Source organism: Pteropus alecto, unplaced genomic scaffold, assembly GCF_000325575.1.
Source record: "Pteropus alecto unplaced genomic scaffold, ASM32557v1 scaffold92, whole genome shotgun sequence".
NCBI classification, from domain to species: Eukaryota; Metazoa; Chordata; class Mammalia; order Chiroptera; family Pteropodidae; genus Pteropus; species Pteropus alecto.
The window spans coordinates 13,295,521-13,309,736 of NW_006432447.1; the positions used below are offsets into that span (position 1 = coordinate 13,295,521).

Consider the following 14,216-nt stretch of genomic DNA (forward strand, 5'->3'; position numbering starts at 1 on the left):
ATCAAGACGTTGAAAAGCTGTTTGAAGAAATAATGATGGAAAACTTCCCTAACCTGGTGAAGGAAATGGACATAAAACCCCAGAAAGCTCAGAGAATTCTAAAAATCAGGGATCCAAAGAGGCCCACACCAAGACACATCATATTTAAAATGCCAAAGGTTAAATACAAAGAGAGAATCTTAAAAGCAGCAAGAGAAAAGCAGTTAGTTACTTACAAGGAAGCACCCATAAGACTGGAAGATGATTTCTCAAAAGAAACTATGCAGGGCAGAAGGGCTTGGCAAAAAATATTCGACAGGATGAAGACCCAGGATCTACAACCAAGAATAATTTATCCAGCAAAGCTATCATTTAGAGTTGAAGGACAGATAAAAAGCTTTCCAGACAAAAATAAGCTAAAGGAATTTATCACCACCAAGCCCGTATTACAGGAAATGTTGGAGGGACTTCTTTTTTTTTAAGAAGAAAAAACATGTATCAAAAACAAGAATAAAGAGTGATAACAACTACATTCTTATCAATAAGTACCTCAAATGGAAAAGAATTAAGTGCTCCAACTAATAGAGTAGATGAATGGAAAGGGAAACAAGACTCCTACATGTTGCCTATAAGAGACTCACTTCGGATTAAAAAACACAGACTAAAAGGAAGGGGATGGAAAAAGATATTGCTTTGATGGACCTAGAAGGTATTTAAGTCAGACAGAGAAAGATAAACACTGTACGATTTCACTTATATGTGGAATCTAAGGAATAAAAAGAACAAACTAATAAAAAACATACTCACAAATATAGTGGACAATTTGGTGATGAACAGAGGGAAGGGGGATTAGAGGGGCTGGGAGAATGGGGTGAAGGGTTAAAGTACAAATTAGATGGATGGTCACAGGGATGGGGAGCACAGTATAGGGAATGCAATTAGAATGAATATGTTGGCTAGGTAGAGGATCAGGGGAGGGAGAGAACAATTGGGGGGATTGTTTTACAAAACTGTACAAATGTCTAACCAATGTATTGTACACTTGAAACTAATTAAAATAAATTAATTAAAAGGCAAAAAAAAAATAGGCATAAGATATGAACATTCACCAAAGAAAACGTACAGATGGTAAGTAAGCATATGAAATGATGCTCGATATTATAAGTCATTAGAGAATTGCAAATTAAAACAACAAGATACCACTACAAACCTATTAGAATGCTTATAGTCCAAATCATTGATAATACCAAATGCTGGAGAAGACGCAGAGCAGCAGAAACTCTCGTTTATCGCTGGTGGGAATTTAAAATGGTACAGCCACTTTGGAAGGCTGGTATTTTTTTACAATACTAAATATATGTTTACCATATGATCCAGCAATTATCCTCTTTAGTATTTACCCAAATGAGTCAAAAACTTGCATGCACCCCAAAATCTGCACATGAATGTTTAATACAGCTTTATTCATAATTGCCCAAACTTGGAAGCAGCAAAGATGTCTTTCAATAGGTAAATGGATAAATAAATTTGGTACATCCATATAATGGAATATTATTCAGTGATAAAAAGAAATGAGCTTTCAGGCCATGAAAAGACATGAATGAATCTTAAATGTATATTCTAAATGAAAGAAGCCAATAATATTCTAATAACTATGTATGGTGTCAGGTGGGTACTAGGCATATCCGAGGATCACTTTGTAAGTTATATAAATGTCTATCCACTATGCTGTACACCTGAAACTAATATAATATTGAATGTCGACTATAGTGGAAAAAAAATTTTTAATTAAAAAAAGAAATATAACAATATAGACATTAAAAAAGCCAATCTGAAAAGGCTACTTATTGTATGAATTCAGCTACATGACACTCTGGACAAAGCGAAACAATGGAGATAATAAAAAGGTCAGTGGTCTACATCCATGCCACCCTGAATGTGCTGGATCTTGTCTGATTTCAAGCTAAGCAGGGTCAGGCCTGGGCCTGGTTAGTACTTGGATGGGAGACCACCTAGGAATACCAGGTGCTGTAGGTGGGAATTAAAATAAATAACATAAAATAAAATGAAATAAAATAAAATAAAATAAATAAAATAAAGTGAAAGAAAGAAAGAAAGGAAGGAAGGAAGGAAGGAAGGAAGGAAGGAAGGAAGGAAGGAAGGAAGGAAGGAAGGAAGGAAGGAAGGAAGGAAGGAAGGAAGGAAGGAAGGAAGGAAGGAAGGAAGGAAGGAAGGAAGGAAGGAAGGAAGGAAGGAAGGAAGGAAGGAAGGAAGGAAGGAAGGAAGGAAGGAAGGAAGGAAGGAAGAAAGAAAGAGAGTTAGTGGTTACCAAGAGTTGGGGAAGAGAGAAATGAATGGGCGGACCACAGGGGATTTTTTTGTGTGTCTGAGAATATCTTTATTTATTTTTTTCTTTCCCTCCCCCCCTCCCACAAGGGATTTTTATAGCACTAAAACTACTCTGTATGATGTTGTAATGATGGATCATGTTAGTATACATTTGTCAAAAATCAAGGAATGTACAGCACAAAAATGAACTTGAAACTATGAATTTAGGTAATAATGTATCAATACTGGTTTATCAATTGTAATGAATGTACCCTACTAATGCAAGATATTAATAATATGGAGGGAAGAGAGTGGGAGGGGTATATGGGAAATTCATACTTTCTGCTCAATTTTTTTGTAATCCAAAAAGTGCCCAGAAATGTTTATTAATTAAAAATATATGGTGAGCCACTCCGCAACGGCCACTGAGCAGATCGAACTCACTCGTTCTGCTGCCTCGCTCCGCTTCCTCTGCAACCATATCTGACAAACCCAATATGGCTGAGATTGAGAAATTTGATAAGTTGAAATTGAAGAAGACAGAAATGCAAGAGAAAAATCCACTGCCATCAAGAGAAACAATGGAACAGAAGCAGGCAGGCAAATCGTAATGAGGCACGCACCGCCAATACGCACTGTACTTTCCACAAGCATTGCCTTCTTATTTTACTTCTTTTAGCTGTTTAACTTTGTAAGATGCAAAGAGGTTGGATCAAGTTTAAATGATTGTGCTGCCCCCTTTTCACAACCAAGAACTACTGACAACTAAGGCTGCACCTGCCTCCCCCCACCTGCCTATTTGGTTGGCAGGGAAGGAAAAGAACTTGCAGGTTGGTGAAGGCAGAAGGTGGGAGGGAGTACAGTGAAATCTAGAGTAAAAACCAAGCTGGTCCAAGGTGTCTTGCAGGCTGTAAATTGCAATTTAATCAGAGTGCCATTTTTTTCTGTTCAAATGATTTTAATTATTGGAATGCACAATTTTTTTTAATATGCAAATAAAAAGTTTGAAACCTGAAAAAAATATATGTGTGTGTATAAGTAGAAACATTCCAGGAAAATATCTTTCTGAAAGTGTATCCAATAATTTTTTTTTTTTTTACTTAATTCATATGTAAAGTAGACAAACAGTAAAGGTTGCAGGAAATTAGAATATTGTCTATATTGGGAAGGCTGACAATGCAAGAATTCTTTTACTATAAGATGGCAATCTAAATTATTCATTTTATGTACTGAGCATCTACAGGAATAGGCACTAGACCTAAAGGCCAATGGAGGGTCTCTATATTTGAGGAGCTCCCCGTGTCATGGGGAATATAAACAGATACATAGATACATTATTAAATAATAACAATGGTAGAGCTTACCATGTGTAGAAACTATTGCTAAGCATTCCGTCAACATTGTCTGACAACTACGTGACCCTGCAAACAGAGACTATTAACCGTTTTACAGACAAGGACACTGAAGCTCCAGAGGCACGTTAACCTGCCTGGAGGAAGTGGCAGAGTTAGGAATCAATCTCAAGTATATTGACCAGTAAAATAGGTGACTTTTCTATTATGCCATGAACAGAGATAAAAACAATTCATTTGGAAGAAGAGAACAATCAGTGATTCATTTTGCTTAAACAAGTTGGCTCTTTATTATTTGAAACTTTTGAAGTTCAAATACATTTACCAATCTCATCTCTCATTTTCACTTTTTCTTCCTTGCCTTTTTCTCACAGAAATACATTCTTTGGCTTGTTATTTTCCCAACTGAAAGTCAGTCAATCTCATGTGGCTCAATGGAAAGGTGGCCAAACTAGAAAATACTGAAAGTCAACCTCTTTAGTAGGCTGCTGTTGTTCAGCTTAAATCTACCCATGAAATTCAAGTTTGCTAGATGATCCACAACTGTGATCATAAAGGTTAAAGCAGCAAGCACCAGCTCCCTGGAAGAGAACTATATTTAGTAGTCCTTTAGGAGCTGTCTCTGGATATCACTGAGATCCTGGTACAGGCTGTTACTGTTCGAGGGTTTCAGGGCCCATGGCAGAGAAAATGGAGTGGGTGGTTTGCTGACAGTTTTTATAAATACCCCAGTATTTATTTAATGGCAGAAACACACAGAGAGAACACACAGAGCATTAGAGGAAAGAACACAGTTTAGCTCCATTCATCCGCTGGGCCCAGGACCAAGTACTTTCTAGCCTCTTCTGAGGATCTGCCTCTGGAGCCAGCTGCAGCCCTGTGTCGGGGGGGAAGTCACCTGCCTGCCTGCTGCAGGAGGAAGGAAGGAAGGAACAGGGAACAATGAAGCCCTTGTTAAAAGCCAAGATTTTTTGTTTGGTTTTGTTGTTTATTTTCTGATCATGTCACTCCTCTGGTTAAAACTTTTCAGTAGCTCATCACTGCTTTTAGGATAAAGGTGAAAAGCCCTGATATGGCAGACAAGGCTCTGTAGAGCCTGCCTCTTCAGTCTCATCTCTCTCCGCTTTCCTTTTCTTTAAAGTTCCTCAAACATGTCCACACTCTACTCACCCCAGGCCTGTATATGCTATTCCCTTCACCTCGAATGCTTTCACCTTTACTGTCAGTAATTTTAATTCATTCTTTATTCTCAGCTAAAATATCTCTTCCACAAGCTGAACTTTAGCATTACCGGGAAGATATTTCTCAGTGGCTCACACAAATCCTCCATCTTTGTCAAATGCTTTCACAACTCTATGCTTTTTATTTACTCAACTTTCTAATGATGTATTTGTATGATTATTTATGTCTCTTTCTCCAATTCTGTCTTGTGTGCTATTTTAATCTTAGAGCCAACGCAGAGACCTATAGTAGATATGCCTGCCATGTAAGAAGAGTTCTATATTTGTTGAGTAAATAAATGAACAGATGAAATAAGCACTTGAGCACTTAAATATATAATTTTAAATAAGTAGAGTAAGAAAGATTCCTTTTTTTTTTTTTTGGCAAGGGAACCCTTGGTTGACCTCACAGATTGCAAGGACCTTGTCAGTTTACAATCTCTTATTTTTTTTTTTTACACTTTCAGAACCTGGTCTTCCTAAGTGGTCTCCCATCCAAGTACTAACCAGGCCTGAACCTGCTTAGCTTCTGAGATCAGATGGAATCAGGCTTGTTCAGGGTGGCATGGCTGTAGACAGGATTCTAATTCTTTATCCTCTTCCTTAGTTTTTAGCAGTGTTTTAGTCTGCAGATACATGCCCCACAATCTGGCCAGTAGTAGGGCTAAGAGGAAGGTGAATGGAGTATCAGAAACTCTGTTGGGAACTTGGCCATTAAAGCAATCTTATCCTCTACAACTGTGCTGTCCAATATGGTAGGCACTAGCCACATGTGCTATTTAAATTTAAAGTTGTTAAAATTAAAATTTCAGTTCATCAGTCTTGTAGACCACATTTCACATGCTCAATGGCTCCACTTGGTCAGTGGCTTTCATACTGTAGAGCTCCAATGCAGAACATTTCTATTATTGCAGAAAGTTCTACCGAATAGTGTGGCTTTAGAATAAAACATATCTCTTTTAAACAGAACACAGGATTCTCAATAGGGTGAAAGAAAAAAGCTCTTTTTTTTTTCTGCTTTCAGATTTGGAGGTGGGGGAGAGACTCTGCACCCATTATAATTATTGTCTCTATTACATGTAATTCCAGCTGATGCAGATAAAGTTTCTCTATCTGTAAATGGGACTCCTAGGTGCTCCTTATTAGGCCTCTTATGAAGACTAAGTTAGTTACAACACATATTCAGGCCCTTAGTCAGCTTTCAATAAATAGCAGTCACTATTATTACCAGTTAAAGAGATTAAGAGCAAGAGAGACTCTGGCACAAGTTACTTAACTCTGAGCCTCAAGTCCCTTATTATTTAAATGGGCATAATTACTTTAACATCTTTGTAAGGATTAGATAGGATATTTTGCCAATAGAGTTTAGCACAGTATCTGGCATAGATTAAGTACCTGAAAATTGTTAGCTATTCTTATTTTATTATTGTTAAGTGCAATAATAAATTTGAATTTCTCATGAATCATCTCAGAGGTTGGATTCCAGATATTAAAACATTCCAGATATGTGCCTGAAGATGTGTGGATGTGGCCAGAAGAGCTTCCTGAAGCTTTCATTTGGTTTTGCTGAGAGGTGGTAGGCTAATCTGTAGGTCAAACTGTTAGTCAGTCAGTTAGATTCCTCATGGTCATACTCACATTTCTGAGATGCTCATGACTTTTCACTAGGCCAAGAAGTGCCTGAGAGAGGTGACGTGTCAGAATTCTACTAAAAAGTATGGGTCATCTTAAACAATTGAAACTTTAAGTTTTCTATTTGGAATCAACTAGATTCTTCTAATATCTTCTGTACAAACTGCTGGCTCTGTTTTCTTCCAAATTTTAGATTTGTTTCCATCAGGCAACCAAACTCTAAACAGGATATGTATGTTTGTCTTTGGAGGGTGGAGAGTGGGAAAGAAGGGAGGGAAATGAAGTTTAATCCGATGTCGAGTTAAAAACAAGAGAAGGAAAGTGGGGGTGCAAAAGAAGATCCCTAATATTTACTGAATATCCATTGCTGGACAAATTGTTTTTATTTTTTTCTTGTGGACTTCCTTTTTTCTTCTTGGAAAAATTTTAATTCAGAGTAATACACATAAATGGTCAAATGTAATTGTATTTAAAGTGTACAGATATTGAGTGTATTGTCATCCAAAAATTGTGAATGACAGTAAATGTAAAAAAAAATTATTTTTTACACTTAAAAAAAGTTATCTTCCAAAATTTTAAAAAGGACTCATTAAAACAAAAAGTGATAGTTAATCACTATCAAATTTTTAAAGTTTTTAAAATAAGCTGAATATTTTATCATTTTAGAAAATTCCAGAAGTCTCTTAAAATAATTTTTTTAAAACCGTTCATGGTCTTTGCATTCAGTGTTCACTTGTTTGCCAATGAAAAAAATCAATGTTGCACTTCCCATATACAATGTTTATATCTCTATACATATAAATTTAAGAGTAAAATGAATTGTTTAATATTATAAAATGTTCCTCAGACACTGTGCAGTGTTAGTGAACACTGTGCTAATTTATGAGGATCTTCAAAACATGAATTGGAACACAAAGAGAAGCAAGAAAATGGCTGCTTGGCACTCTGGGAAACAATACTTTGTTATGCAAGAATCTTTTGCATTCATGCTAAGAAGGAGGATTTGACAAGTTAATTAATTTGTCTTTTCTCTACTTTAAGTGCTTCTGCACTAGAATCCTGCAGACTCTCAGAAGCGGACCTCACATGCAAAACTTCTCAGTATTCTGATGCAGGCGCCTTCTGTTTTGAGGGAGTAGGACGAGAGATGCAAGGATGTGTGTCTCTAGGGCTTGATACCATTAAGAAGAAGGGCGAATGTGTAGGTTTACAGAGTTGCCTTGTCTGGAGCTCATACCAAGTGACAAGTGACAGAGATGTCCCTGCCCCACCCCCACTCTGCCTCTGAGTGTTTATGATGTGAGTAACTCTCTAAATTATGGGTCCCAGAGTAGGGGCTCCTCTTGCCTGAGGCTAAGGGTGATGCTGCTTTAAAAACAAATTAAAGAACATGCAATGTTTAATGGAGGTGAAAGACTATTCTTTAAAAGCACTGCAGTGAACTTTCAGTAAAGATTGAGGTTTAAGGTTGCTCTATCAGGCACTCTTGCTCCGAAATGAAATATAAAGAGAAAATTTTAATAAGCTGGTGACTGCTGCCTAACACTATGCTCAGCAATTGATTAAGATGTAACAAGGACTTTATTGTGAAAGATAAGAACAGTAAAACTCAAAGAACACATAGGAGACTGTCTTCACAACATGGGTTAGGCAAAGAGTTTTTGAAGGGGACACAAAAGCACTAAACATTAAAGAAAGTATTGATAAATCAGACCAATACGAGTAATAGCTTTTTGTTCATCAAAGGACACTATTAAGAGAGTAAAAAGCAAGCTGCAAGCTTAGAGAAGATATTTGCAACACATATAACCATCAAAGGATTCAAACCCAAAATATAAATTGAAAATTTACCAAGAATAAATAAGAAAAAGAAACACTAATTTTAAAATGGGCAAAAGATTTAAACAGGCATTTATTTCACGAAAGAGGATATCTAAAATGCTAGTAAGTAAATGAAAATATGTTCAACTTTATTATACATGTTGTAAATGCTAATTAAAACCACGAAAAGATATCATTACACAACCACAAAAATGGTAAAAATTTTAATACCTTACGGATAGGAGTATAAGTTGGGACATTTTAATACCTTACGGATAGGAGTATAAGTTGGGACAGTCACTTTGGGAAAACTGGCATTATCTATTAAAGCTCAAACACTTTCCCTATTATCCAGCAACTATATTCCTAGGTATATACCGTGGAGAAATGAGTCTATGAGACCGCTAAAAGGCATTATGAGAATAGTCATAGCAACTTTATTCAGATTAGTAAAAACTATTGCAAATGTTCATCAGTAAGAGAATGGATAAACTGTGGTATAGTCATTAAAGGGACTACCACACAACGATAAGTGACATATGCTATATAGAACAACATGATGGATGTCATAAACATAATGGTATTCAACAAGGGTCCATGCTGTATGATTAAGAATGGGCAAGGCTAATCTATGATGATAAAGCCAGAATGACAATTGCCTTAGGGTACTGACTAGAAAGGGGCAAAAAGAAGCCTTCAAGGGTGTTGGGACTGTTTTATATATTGATCTGAATGGTGAGTAGGCAAGTATGTGGGTATAAAAATTCATTGAGCTGGACAATTAAAATTAGTGCACTTAACTAAACATGTTATATCTTGAAAAAAAGTCTACAAAAAAAAAAAAAAAAAAAAGGATATGCCAGAAAAGAGAGACAAAGGAGTAAAAACAGCTGAAAATATAAACTCTGACTCTTTCTTTTCTTTCTTCTTTTTTTTTTTTGCTGTGAAAGAAACACAGATGTCTATTTTTTTAAAAAATCGACATAGAATTTCAATATAGTTGTCATTTTTTCTTTACAGCCTTTAAAAAAATATTAAGCCCATCCTAAATAGATGTAACACATTTTTTGCAAATGTTTCACTTATAGATTTAAGGCCTTCCCTAAATGGGAAGATTGGCTTAGTTATACTTTAGATCCTCTCTGAAAAAACTACTAAAGGGTATGTTCAGCAAGAAAAAAAGGCAAACTTAGATCAAAGAGTACAATGCAAGAAATGGCGAGTATAGGAATTGTTAAAATATGTTGGCATAAATGTTAAATATATTAATTAACTATTTACTGCATGTTATGGACCTAATTGTGTCCCCCATCCCAAATTCATGTATTGAATTTCTAAACTCTAGTTCCTCAGATGTGATTATACTTGCAGATAGGGTCTTTAAAGAGGTAATTAAGGTTAAATCAGGTCAAATATAATTGATGTCCTTATAAAAGTGGAGATTAGGACACCGATGAATGCAGACTGAAGACCATGTGAAGACATTAGAGGAAAATGGCTAACCCTGACAATACCTTGATCTTGGACTTTTAACCTTCAGAACTGTGAGGAAATAAATTTCTGCTGTTTAATCCATCTAGTTTCTGGTTCTTTGTTATGGCAGCCCTAGCAAACTAATATATTGCAGTAAAATAAGAAGTTGGTTTGTGTCATAAAAAAATGTAGATCAAAACAACAATAACAAGAAAGATAGGAGTGTTTTGTGGGTGGTTATAATGTGCTAATATTCTGCTCAGTTTTCAACCATGTAAGAGAAAGAAGTGTTCTCTTTTAGAACACTATACCTTGGCAGTGTTGAGCAGTTACAGTAGAGACTATCACCCACAAAGCCTAATCTATGATCTAGCGCTTTACAGTAAAGTTTCACCCAACCCTTCTCCACAGGGTTTATTTTGTAAACGTTAAAAAGCATGAGCAAGGAGGATACTTGGAAAATAAGATAAAGAGAGATATGAAGGAGGATTTCTTAAACTAATTATATATATGTATACACACACACACACACATATACATACACACACACATCTGGCAAATGAAAACAATAAGATATTTTTGTGCTTTGGGAAAATATATTACTATGCGCAAATACCATGTTTGTGCTTGGGGGGAATGTCATGTTACTATAGTATAGTTACTGTACTATACTATGTTCCATTTTTCTTCTTTGATTTCTTTACCCAAAGTGGTTGCTGATGTATAGCACCTATTCCATAAATTGAAACACTTTGCTCTAAGCTTTCATTTTAGACCTAGAGGGTCAGCCACAGAGTGCCCAGCCAACTAAGACTTAAGATTAAGGAATGGAGGAAGCTAGTTTGCCCTTATAAGGGGACCCTAAACTGGAAAACCTGTCCTGATAATTTTTTTCTTTCTTAATTTGTATGAACATCTTCTCAGAGTTAGAGAATTAGAATCACTCTAAGGTTTTTTTTTTTTTTTTTTTTTCTTTTTAGTTGTCTGGCACTAACAAGCATAAAATTCATGATATTCAGATTGTTACAGAAAATCTAGGTCATACCAAAGTTTGATTCTATGGAAATTTGATTTTCTTATATAATTTTCAAGTTGCTTGAAGAGATAGATACTCACACATTGCTTCAGAAAAGCTGTCAGCCACTTAGCCTGAGTTCAGAAGGAGACTTCATTTCTTCTACATACTTTGTACCTTTACTGTAAATGGTAGGTAGGCTGGTAAAACAAGCACAAGTGTTAGTATTTAAAACAGTAAACAATGGGGGAAGAAAACCTCTCTCTTTACGAGGGCAATGCTCAGCCAAACACATTTAGGCCTGCTCATATTAAATATGGAAAATTATTATTAAGAACAACTAAAAAACAAACAAAAAAAATAACACTAAATGTATTTGGGGCCAGCCATACTGTTTGGGGGAGAGTTTCAGGCAATACAGGAAATTCGCAAAGGCCTTGAGGCAGGAAAGAGCTTTCTGAGTTGGGTTGGAGGATACCACAGACTGGGGAAAGGGCCAGGAGAAGTAGGGCTTGCTAATCAGATTAGTGGAGTTGAGATTGTATTTTAAATGTTACGAGGAGCCACTGGGAGGTTTCAGATGGGGAGTTATGGGATAAGATCTGCACTTACAATTTTAAATCTCCATACTGCTGTGAAGAGGGGACTGTGGTAGAGGAAGGATAAAAGCAGAGAAAGCAGTAAGGAATTTGCTGTTAGGAGTTGGGGCAAAAGATGGTGGACATAGAGACAGATATGAACAGATCAAACATAGAATTTACAGGTAGAAATGTCTACTAGCGTTTATTGAGAACTTTCTTTGAGTGAGGAACTGGGACTACAAAAGTGAGAAACATTAAGTTTTACTCCCAAGGGTGCCCATTGAAGGGCAACTACTTTTGCAAGTTTGCTGTGTGTCTTTCTAAATCTTCCTCTTTTTTTTTGCATTGTTATATGCGTTCATTGAACGTATACAGAATTGTGGTTACGTGCCACGTGAGTTTGTTTTTAACATAAATGGTATTGTGGGGTTCATTCAACAGTATTTCTTGGAGATCTAGCCATGCTGTCTCGTTTGTATAAAGGTAATTCTTTGTAATAGCCTCAGAATAGTATTAATATGCCAGAAGTAACCTCCAGTGGTCAATCTGTCCCGTACAATTCCTACTCCTCATGCCCTTTATTTTCTAATTGTGGCTTCTTTACCTCAGTAAGTTGTAAATACTTTGTAAACTAAAATATTGTCTTTTATTTTCTTGGTACCTACTTCCTAAAAGGGCTTTGCACACAGGAGCTAAATGCTCGCAATAGCCTGATTCAGAAGCCTCCTGAATCCTTTGCCCTTGAAATGTCCCTGACTGGTGCTCATAACACACTTTGAACAGGCCTTGAAATTCTAGGCCTTCAGCCTAAGGCAATGTGTCATCTGGGTGCTCTGAGTAGGAAAATAATAAAAAATAATGTTCAGTTGATGTCACAAGCCATTCACCATTCAGACAGTGATGGTTTTCAGAATGTATTGAAATGAAGTTGTTTTCTTCTGCTTCAAAACATCTTGCAAATAGCCAGCATCCTGAATTCTGGGAGTGGCTTGGGAGGGAGAGGTGATAGGTGAGTTAATATTAGAGCTGGGTACAACATTTTATTATGGAAAATTTCAAACATACAGAAAATTTGGAAGAACTGTACCATGAACACTTCTATATTCACTACTTAGATTCACCTTTAACATTTTACTCTACTTCATTAACATCTGTCCATCAGCTTCTTTGGCCATTCACAGATGCATCATTCCATTTTATTTTTTGATGCGTCTCAAAGCAAATTGCAGATATCAGGCCATTGCACACCAAAACTTTCAGCACGAGCACCATTAACTAGAGTTCAATATTTATGATTTTAAAAAGTATTTGAGGGAAGTTTATATCCAGTAAAATGCACAAATACCAAGAGGACCAGCCCATCAGTTAGACCAATGCCTGCCGACATGTGGAACCCAAACCCCTATCCATATCTGCTAACTTCACAGTGTTAGACTTTGATCAGGGGATCACAGTCTTTAAGACTCCCATCCTGCTTTGATCAGAATAGTGGCCGGGGGCGGGGAAGAATGCAAAACACCTTTGCAGAGCCAGGATAGAGTAAGAGTGGTAAAGCGAGGCACAGAAAGCTAAGAAAGGAAGCAGCCCCCAAGCAACTGTCCTGATAGCACCTGATGAGAGTTTGCCATTTCAGACCTGCAGTTGCGCTCAGGTTGTAAGAGGGTATTTCCTTCTGCCCTAACGTCTCTGTGTACGTCTACAAACTTTGAAAAAAACTTCATTTTTGCATATTGCTCTGCATTAAAAATCAAAAGAATGTAGAGAATCTAGAAAAAAGACCGAGAAAATTAACTGGAAAAAACAGGATGGGAAGGGTACTCTTTCCAGGGAAAAGCACAATCATGAGAGCTATAGGCATGCAAGGAATTTGATTATCCACACATTATGACCCATATTGCATAAAAATTATCACTCACATTACAGAAGCAGGGCACTTGTGGAAGGGTCCTAAGGAATAGTCCTGGGCTTTGAGAAACTTCTTTAGAAAGACTGAGCAAAGGTGCAAAACTTTCAAATGAAAAACTGAAATGTTCGTTCCACATTACTAAACACTACCCTCACTGTCATCATGGAAAAGGATAGTTTTCAACAGTTTCAACGATAGTTGTAAACGCCAGCGTTGTTGTTGTTGTTTTTTTTTTTTTTTAAAGTTTGAGGCCCAAAATAGATAATTTTTTTTCGGAAGTTTAAATTTTTTTTTTTGGTTAATATGCATGCTGTTGTTTCAATTTTGAAACCTATGGAATATTATGAGAAATACAGCAAGGTTTTAATCCCGCCATGCAGAGCCCTATTAACAAACTTTTTGTATTCAAACTTTTCCCACTGCGCAGTTTTCATTTTGACAGTGCTTTTAGACCTTTTTTTTTTTTTGAACAACCAGCACTTTCAAACAAAAATTACAGAAATATTAAAAGTTTTGTTCTTCCTCTGGCAGACTGGATCCAGAATTACTAAAGAAAGAAAGCGTTCTTAAAAAAAAAAAAAAGTTGTACAGAGAAGTATTTAAAAAGAGAAAACATTACGCCTTTATTTTGGTGAATTAGCAACAAAGAAAGGGATTAGCATGGACGGGTACTTTTCAAAAATATTTTTTTTCCTCTGGCTCCCGCTAGGGTGGAGGAAGTTCTCCGTTCCGAGAGAGGGTGGAACGGAGTGGAAGAACAAACGCCTGGGAGTCCCCTCCCTCGTCCCCCGCCCCGTCTCGGGAGCGCTGGGGTCGGCTGTGGGGGCAGCGGAGACAGAGGCGGCCAGCAGGTGCCTGGGCTCCAGCCCTTTACCTCCCCGCCCCCCATCCGTCACCCCCACCCGAGTT

General features: G+C 36.9%; 2 pseudogenes; one reads left to right on the forward strand and one right to left on the reverse strand.

Annotated features, from left to right (window-relative positions):
* The first annotated feature begins 1,869 nt into the window (after nt 1-1,869).
* LOC107195343 lies at nt 1,870-3,092 on the forward strand (annotated as a pseudogene).
* A 2,245-nt stretch (nt 3,093-5,337) lies between these two features.
* Nucleotides 5,338-5,456, reverse strand: LOC112476008 (annotated as a pseudogene).
* Nucleotides 5,457-14,216: the final 8,760 nt, after the last annotated feature.